The sequence below is a fragment of the Mercurialis annua genome, linkage group LG8 (assembly GCF_937616625.2).
Source record: "Mercurialis annua linkage group LG8, ddMerAnnu1.2, whole genome shotgun sequence".
Lineage (NCBI taxonomy): Eukaryota > Viridiplantae > Streptophyta > Magnoliopsida > Malpighiales > Euphorbiaceae > Mercurialis > Mercurialis annua.
Genome location: NC_065577.1, coordinates 30674538 through 30682984, shown reverse-complemented (window position 1 = coordinate 30682984; position 8447 = coordinate 30674538). Strand labels below are relative to the sequence as shown.

Sequence of the window (8447 nt, the reverse complement as noted above, 5' to 3'; positions counted from 1 at the left end):
TTCATATGAGTCTAGCTGCATCGCCTTTCGGTCTTTTCACTTTTATCCTTCTTCTCGATCATCTCCTATTATATTCTCGTATTAACTTTCATCGTATCTTATGGTCTATGTGATACCCTTCGTTTACTCATTCCCAATGAGCTTCTCGATTCATTCAACCTTTCTTACCATATGTTGCATTTAACAGTTCCATTACTTCCATTTCTCTTACTTATCTCGCTTATCGACTTTCGGGTATGTTAACCCACTCTCTTCTATTTATTCGCTCCTTATCCTTGCGGGGAGCTTTGCCAATTCCTATGGCACTTGTTAATGTCCCTTATAATCTTTACGATATCCTGATCCTCCTGATCACTATCGTGTTCGAATCCTCCTTTCCACCATATTGGCACCTTATAATTTATTTGCATCAATTTCCTTTAGGCTTTAATTTTCTTCTTATTGTAATCTCACTATTCACCTTGTTGCGATTCATCCATTAGGTTACTATTAACTATATCATTAATCCTTGGGTTATGCTTATCGTTAGTATTTTACTCATTTTTCCAAACATGTGGTATTTGTAATTCGTATATTCACCTTCTTATTTGACCTTCGTCAAAATGGACTAGTGCACTTTCCATTTGTCTAGCACTATCAACAAGCTAATTAGATTCTTTATCAGTCTGAGTCAATTGCCCACTACTGTGATCCTAATCCTTTCACTAATATCATATAGAGTCGGACTTGGTATGTCATCACAATCTCGAGTTTATTTGTCTCCTCAAGTTAACGACATTAGTTTTTCTTAATTGTCCTCACTTAAGGCAAACGGTAGAAAGAATTCCTTAAATCGGGTCGCTAACTCCATCCATGTTACTTGACCCATTATTGATCCAATTATTTGCCGAAAATAATTTTTTGTTGGACCTTTCATCGATATCTAGATCAACCATACAGTTTGTCCTTCATCCGTTCGACGTCTATGAGCATCTTACTTTACTTCTCTTAGAGGGGATCTAGCATGCCGCTTGATCCATCAAACTCCTTTGGATACCACTTCGTGTATGCCAATATACAATTCCATTTCCCACATTGATACTATCCTTGTATCAACTGTTCCATCATTTATCACACTATTTTATATTTCAACTACTTCTGCTGCCAACGGATAATCATTAACGTTGGGTTGCTGCGGCATTTCCGATGCCTATACCTTCTCAACTTAGTCTATTCTGAGTCTCCTTTAATCTCCGCCTTATTCTCGACTTCTACTTGCCCATTAGGTTGGGTCTTATTCGCCTTCACTACCTCCTTCCTCTTCCCGGGTTTTATGTACTAGCTGAGTAGCGGCACGCACCCGAGTAGTTCTACATTCATCGCATGGCAGATATATGATAAGGAATCCCGATGAATTCCTTAAAATATAGCACATACAAACAATTGTAATTAATTGCCATATACACGAGCTGAACCTTAGGAATGTTTCATTTCCTTAGGCCTTCTACCGTTACATTCGTTCTATAGGTCTCGTGAGTATCCCACTCATCATAGACTTAATAACACATCAAGCATATACTCGTATCGTATATGTTTTATGCGTATTACTATCGTGGCTATAGTAATCTATGTTAACTGAATCCAAAGAAAATCGGTGTCCCCTAGATTTTCTTTGGTTACGTCACGTGTCTTAAGTCTTGCGAGCATTCCGCTCACCATAAACTTAGTAAAGCTTAAGTAGCGTTTAATCATAAGGCACAAATCCTATCTATAATAATCATTCACAATCATACATTTCACTTATCGCATAAATTATTACAGGATTACATACCTGTGAGCATATCACTCTCCTGAGTGAACGCACTGCAAAACAATTCATATCTTATTCAATAATATACTATCCAATCAATTAATTCAATCATAATCCATAACGATATTCTTATATCCTATGAGTCTTTAGAGTATATAACTCTTCGCAAACTATAGATACTCGAAAGCGTATTGCTTACTCGAGTAAACACAAAACAAAATTTGTGCTGATGCACACTCCTAACTCGACTCCTAATAGCACATATAGGAGAGGACGTCTTTATAAAACGTTTGAAAAATCGATGAAAAAGATGATAACGTTCAAAAGACATGACTGGAAATCCCTATAATCCGCAGTAGTTCCTAGGAGGTAATTGACTCTTTCCTATACTCCAATCACAAAAGAACAATGGCCTAGGAACACTAAACCATTGCTCTGATACCACCTTTGTCACGACCCAAATTTATGAGCCGCGACCGGCGCTAGGGAATGGGAGTGGTAGCTCCAAATCCCGTAGCAAGCCTAAAAACCTGTGTAAATTTTTTCGCAAATCAAAACATATTTCATATATTAAAATACATGTGACACCATTTACAAATAATATCAGAGTTAAAAACGCGTTATACAAAATTCTAGTTAAAATATCTAGACTACTGCGGACTGCTAGAATGAAAACCTTCTTTTTCTTCTTATACAAATGACTTCCGAGAATTAAAACTTCGGAAGCTTAACTCTTCAAATCATATCATACCATCCCTGAAAAATGGGAGGAGCAACGGGGTCAGTATAAAACTGAGTGAGTTCACCAAATTACACGCAATATCACATAAAGGGTTAAAACATTTGAAAACCCATTTTATATATAGAAAATACTCTTTTGAAATCATATTGCATACTCTATTTACTTTCCTTCATAACTCTTTGTTTATTTCATTAACTTATAGTTTATACGTATCTGACATCTTTGATTTCTTATTATGGTATTGATATTTTTCTTTCTCGTTTTGTTGTAATAGTTTTCGATCGGATCTTAAATCTTAGGTTATATCATCATGATTCTAAATCGAATTAAATCATTGGCAAGTCTCTTGTGACTTGATCCTTATGGTTGGGTCCCGAGATAGTTCAACCGAGTTACCCATAACCATATGGTACAGTCCCGAGATAATTCAACCGAGTTACTTGTACCATTTCTCAATCCCAAACGATCGATAGGAGTCCCGAGATAATTCAACCGAGTTACTCCTTAGACACGGGTCCCGAGATAGTTCAACCGAGTTACCTTCGTGTCTGCATTCGGACTCTGCACCCTGCAGGTCTTTTGAACTTAACTGTCGATTCATATAATTTCTATTGTCATTTAATAGGAGTGTTTGTTCCGTATTACTTCGCGATCTTGTTTCGTACAATTTCTCGATGTATATTTACTTTTTATTTCGTATGAGTCCCGAGGACTATTATCGAGAATGGATGAGATACGGGTCCCGGGATAGTTCTACCGAGTTCGACCTCGTATCTTAGTTCTTATTATTGGTTGTACCATAGTACAATTCTCATTTTACGTTTCCAGTTGATTTTGTATTTTTCGTTCTGTTGTATTGATCCTTTATGGACCATGACATGCACAAAACACTCTACAACATACATTAATAACACACGCACATATGTGTATTTATTATGATTAATAGTACGTATATGAACGTACTAAGTTTCTTTATAAATATTTGCATAATAGTACATATATGAATGTACTATATTCTTTTTATTTATATTTGGTTCGGTTCACATTATATTATCTTACCCATCCCCTGTGTTTAGATATATATACTCTTTTCATTTACTTGAATTATTATCAAAATAGCACAATACGATAAAACATCATTTTCAAAACATACATATATATGCATTTTAAGAACATACATTTAAACATAAAAAATATTCATATAGCTTTCGTATTAAAATACGTAGCTTTACGAATATTAGCGAGTAATTTAAAGTGTACTCACCACTTGCTATCCAAATTCTTCAAATAAACACGAAGACATCTCGATCCGTTCCCTTCGAGCCTTGTCGATAGTCGCTTCGTCGAGTCTACGCAAATTCGATAACGCTACGAATTAATAACAAATCTAATTACGATTACGCATCTAAAACTAGTTCGATCAACCTATTTCGGTCATTAAAACCGCTTATCTAAAATAGGTTGACCCCTGAACGAAATCGACATTCTTAAAGTTTAGAACGTCGCCTACAACTTTCGTTTAGGTCTCGGACCATAAAACGCACCCGGAGGTGTCGAAAACAAACTTCGAAGTTAATACTTTGGGCTGTCCAGAAAATGCAGGACAGCTCCGCGCGACGTAATGTCCTGTCTTAAACGAGCAGTTTAGAGGTAGATTTAGGAAAAACTTAAAACTAAACAATTATAGCTAACATCTCAAATTTTCCATAACAACAAACGGAATGTGATTTGGACTTATACAGCTCGAGATATTGCCCTCGCAATATGGCTGTTTTGCAGGACATTTTCTGCAAAAACGTCAATTATCGTTCATGCATTCGGATCACAACTTTTATGCATCGTAGCTAACCTATCAATACCAACATCTAACCTCAACATAATCCAGCCCCTTACACATACCTATACCAATCACCCATCAAAGCATAATATAGTTCAATCTCATATGAACATGACTTGCTTACCTAGACCAAATCATCATTTCACTTTCAATCAAAGTTTAACAACCAAACTTTATTTCAATTCAGCTCTAATCAACCCAAATTCCATGCTTATAACCATCAACACACATATATCAATGATCTTCAGCCCATGGCCGAAACCTTAAGCAACATTTTATACCAAAAATTCAATCCATAACAACACAATTTCTTACAATCAATTCATCAAACACCTAGAGCTCATGTTTATTACCTAATTCATATGCTTAAGCATCACACAAATACATCAATCAAAAGCCAAGAAATTTCAGAATTTTCTCACCTTGATGATGTCTCTATTGCCGTAGGTTTAAAGCTCCAATTTCATCATCCATAACCTTCATTACAAGCTTACAATTACACTACAACAATCAAACAACCAAAACCCCAATTAAATCTCTAAATTAGCTCATGAACCCTAATCAAGAACAACTCTCACACTCATTATAATCAATTCAATTCTCAGCCATAATCACTACAACTAATCAATTATATAGCATAAACATCAAGTCTTAGTTAATCAAGCATCATCACCATCAAACTTGCAAAACCCGAAATATAACTCTGAAACCCTGACCAAAATTCGAGCTCCTTACCTTAAATTGATGCCATAGAGTTGTAGATAATCACTTCCTCGTTCCGTGGCCGCAAGAATCGCTCAATTTCGTTGAGAAACGAAAAAGATATGAAGATTTGAAATTTTGGAGAATTTGGAAATGAAGAGCTACGGATTTCACCTTTGGTTTGCTGAAATTTTGTGTTTAAATGAATGATTATTCATTCATGAAAGATGATAATAAGTGGGTAAAAAGTCCACTTAGGTCCTTGAAGTTGTCACCTCCTTTCTCTTCACTTTCTAGCTTATCTTTCGTACAATTTAGTGCACTAATCTTTTAATCATTCGATTCTCGATAAGTTCCGTATTATTTATTTCCCAAATAAATAACATTAGTCTCATATCTTTTAATATCACTTTCCAAGAATATATTTTGGCAATTTTGGCCAAAAACGCTCAAATTTCCATTTTGAGCTAACTTGCACTTTTTCTCACTTTTTCGTCAAATTTTCATTTTAATGACTATCAATAACAACTTTATCGATATTATTTTCTTATCTTGAGAAAATAGAGTAAAACACAACTTCCTCCGGAAGTTTGTGGTTAAAAGTCCACTTTAGTCCTTAAAGTGGCTAATTTGCACTTTAACCCTTATTCTTAACTAATCGTCAAACTTTCTTCTAAAACGATTTCGTAACTTACAAAACTTGACGATCATTTATTAATAATATTTCATGGACCTTGACGTGAATATTATTAACTCTGGCTTTCCAACTTATTTTATTTTTATTCCCTTTTTGTCTCGATTAAATCCAATTTATCGCATAATAATTTTCCATTTAAATTATTATTCTACGATAATTCCAATAGACCCGCTTCAGTCTAAGTCCTTATTATCCAATCCTAATCCGATATTCTCGTTCTTAATCTTTACGATTATGCCTCGTGGCACTACACGTAATAACTCAAAAATTTAGGTTATTACAGCCGGGTAGGTCCCTTGCGGGAAGCAAAGCTCTGGCCCCAAGTTTAAACGGCTGCATACATGAGTACGGTTCGAACCCGCGACCTCACTTAAGCTAGAAGAGCGTCTTACCAACTCATCTACGTCTTGAGATTACGGCCCTCCATATTTTTACAAATAGAAAAATGTATCCCTATAATACTCCTCTTTTCATTTTGTTGCCCCTTTTAGCTCAAATACAATTAACTTTAAATATTACTTATACACTATTTTCTGAAATCCTCATACTTATATTTATTATTCTTGTCGTGAGGTTTAGAAAAGTATTGCTAGGCTATTTTTTTTTTTGAGAGAATATTGCTAGGCTATTTAATTTCACAACATTGAACTACTGTATTATTACTTTATAGTTTAATTACTAATTAGTATTATTGTAACTTTTAATGTGAAATTTCTCTAGGTCTTAAAACATTTATCATAAAAAAATTCATTAATTTATTCATAAAAAAAACCATCAATTTATTTACTTAATACATAAGTTTTTTTACAACTATAAATATTTAAAGATATATTATTTATTCAAAAAATTTGATTTGTATATACTAATCATAAAAATAATATATTTTATATTATTATGCCTTATGAAACTCGTGAATTACTAATTAATAACAGGTCTTATACTATATTTAGTAAGTAATAATACACAATTCATAGATTTTCTAATATTAAACTATATTTAAATAAAAATATAATATTTTAACTAATTTTGTTTGTGACACTAAATGATACTCCTCCGTCCCACTCTAAGTGATAAAATAACTAAATTACAATAACCAATACAAACTAATAAATGACATAGATGGTTACTTCTATACCCTTCTATTGATAATAGAGTTAATTAATGCTATAAATATATTAGACCAATTCTCATTAAATAATCACCATTTTTCATAAAAAGCTTAATTTAAATGAGGATAAAGATGTAAAATTAAAGGATAAAATTATAGCTATGTTAGTTTTCTCAATTAGAATGGGACACCAAAAACTCTAAATTTTGTCAATCGAGTGGGACGGATGGAGTATAATTAAAGTATTTTTAAACAATTATAAAAATATAATTTATATTTTATATTTTAATGTTAAAAGGTAATGTGACAATTTTATGAAGTTACTTTTATCATTATTCTAAAAGAAATTAATTAAACGAAACATAAGCTTTAAATTCATACAAAAACAAATTAAAATCATAATAAAAAAGTAATGCCAAAAAATACAAATAAGATAATAGAAATTCGAAAAAAAAAAAAACTTGACAATTTGCAGTTTATTATTGAAAATAAAAGTTACATGTGGGGGAGCCACTCATAGATGGGCTCGTGCCCCCTATCAGAAAGCACAGAGAGATTGAAGAGAATAGAAATTTTCATTAAACTGAAAATGAATCCGTTACATAATTTTTATAGTGACATATGTCAGCTAACTACAGCTGTACATCATAATTGCTTTACTAGCCGTTATGTCTAACTTATTAACTAACTAACTGTTTCTGTTTTAATAACAGAATATTTACAACATTAAGAAACTTAATCTACTAAACTTATCAAACTAATCTATCTAAATTGAATAACAAATCAGCACTTGATTTTGGTCCTGTGTTACCCCCCCCCCCCCCCCAAGATGGAGTATATATGTCATGTATACCCATCTTGGAAAGAAAATTATGGAAAGAAGAAGGGGGTAGTGGTTTGGTGAAAAAATCCGCAATCTGATGATCACCATAAACTGGGAATAAGTGAATTAGTCCAGATTGAAGGTGTTGTCTCACAATGTGACAATCTATGTCGATGTCTTTTGTCCTTTCATGGAAGACAGGATTATGTGCTATGTGACATGCAGATTGATTATCACAATAAACTTTGGCTAGAGCTGACTTTGCAATCTGTAAATCATCCAGAAGGTATGATATCCATTGTAACTCACATGTGGTGTTAGCCAAGGCTCTATATTCTGCTTCAGCACTTGATTTTGAGACTGTAACTTGCTTTTTAGTTTTCCAGGATATGAGTGCTTCTCCAAGAAAAACCCAGAAGCCTGAGATTGATCTCCTTGTGTCTGTGCATGTTGCCCAGTCAGAGTCAGAGAATGCCTACAATGTTAGTGAATTCTTTGCAGGAAAGAATAGACCTTGTCCTGGGGCTTTCTTGAGATATCTAAGAATTCTGGAAATGGCAGCATAATGGTCTTCAGTTGGACAGTCTAGGAATTGGGAAAGCTGCTGCACAGGGAATGATATGTCTGGCCCTGTATTGCACAAATATATCAGCTTCCCAACTAATCTTTTGTATGCTGTTACATCTGGATAAGGAGCAAAACCATCTTCTTTGATTAATTTTGTTAATGCTGTCATTGGAGTAGCTGTT

At 33.7% G+C, this 8447-nt stretch overlaps 1 long non-coding RNA gene across 1 annotated transcript; it reads right to left on the bottom strand.

Moving 5' to 3' along the window:
- Positions 1-2166: 2166 nt before the first annotated feature.
- Positions 2167-5254, bottom strand: LOC130014640 (uncharacterized). The gene is made up of 4 exons (XR_007635363.2): positions 5104-5254; positions 4791-4869; positions 3796-3880; positions 2167-2545 (listed from the first exon to the last, which is right to left on the bottom strand). It is a non-coding gene; the product is annotated as an uncharacterized LOC130014640 (long non-coding RNA).
- Between the last annotated feature and the right edge of the window lie 3193 nt (positions 5255-8447).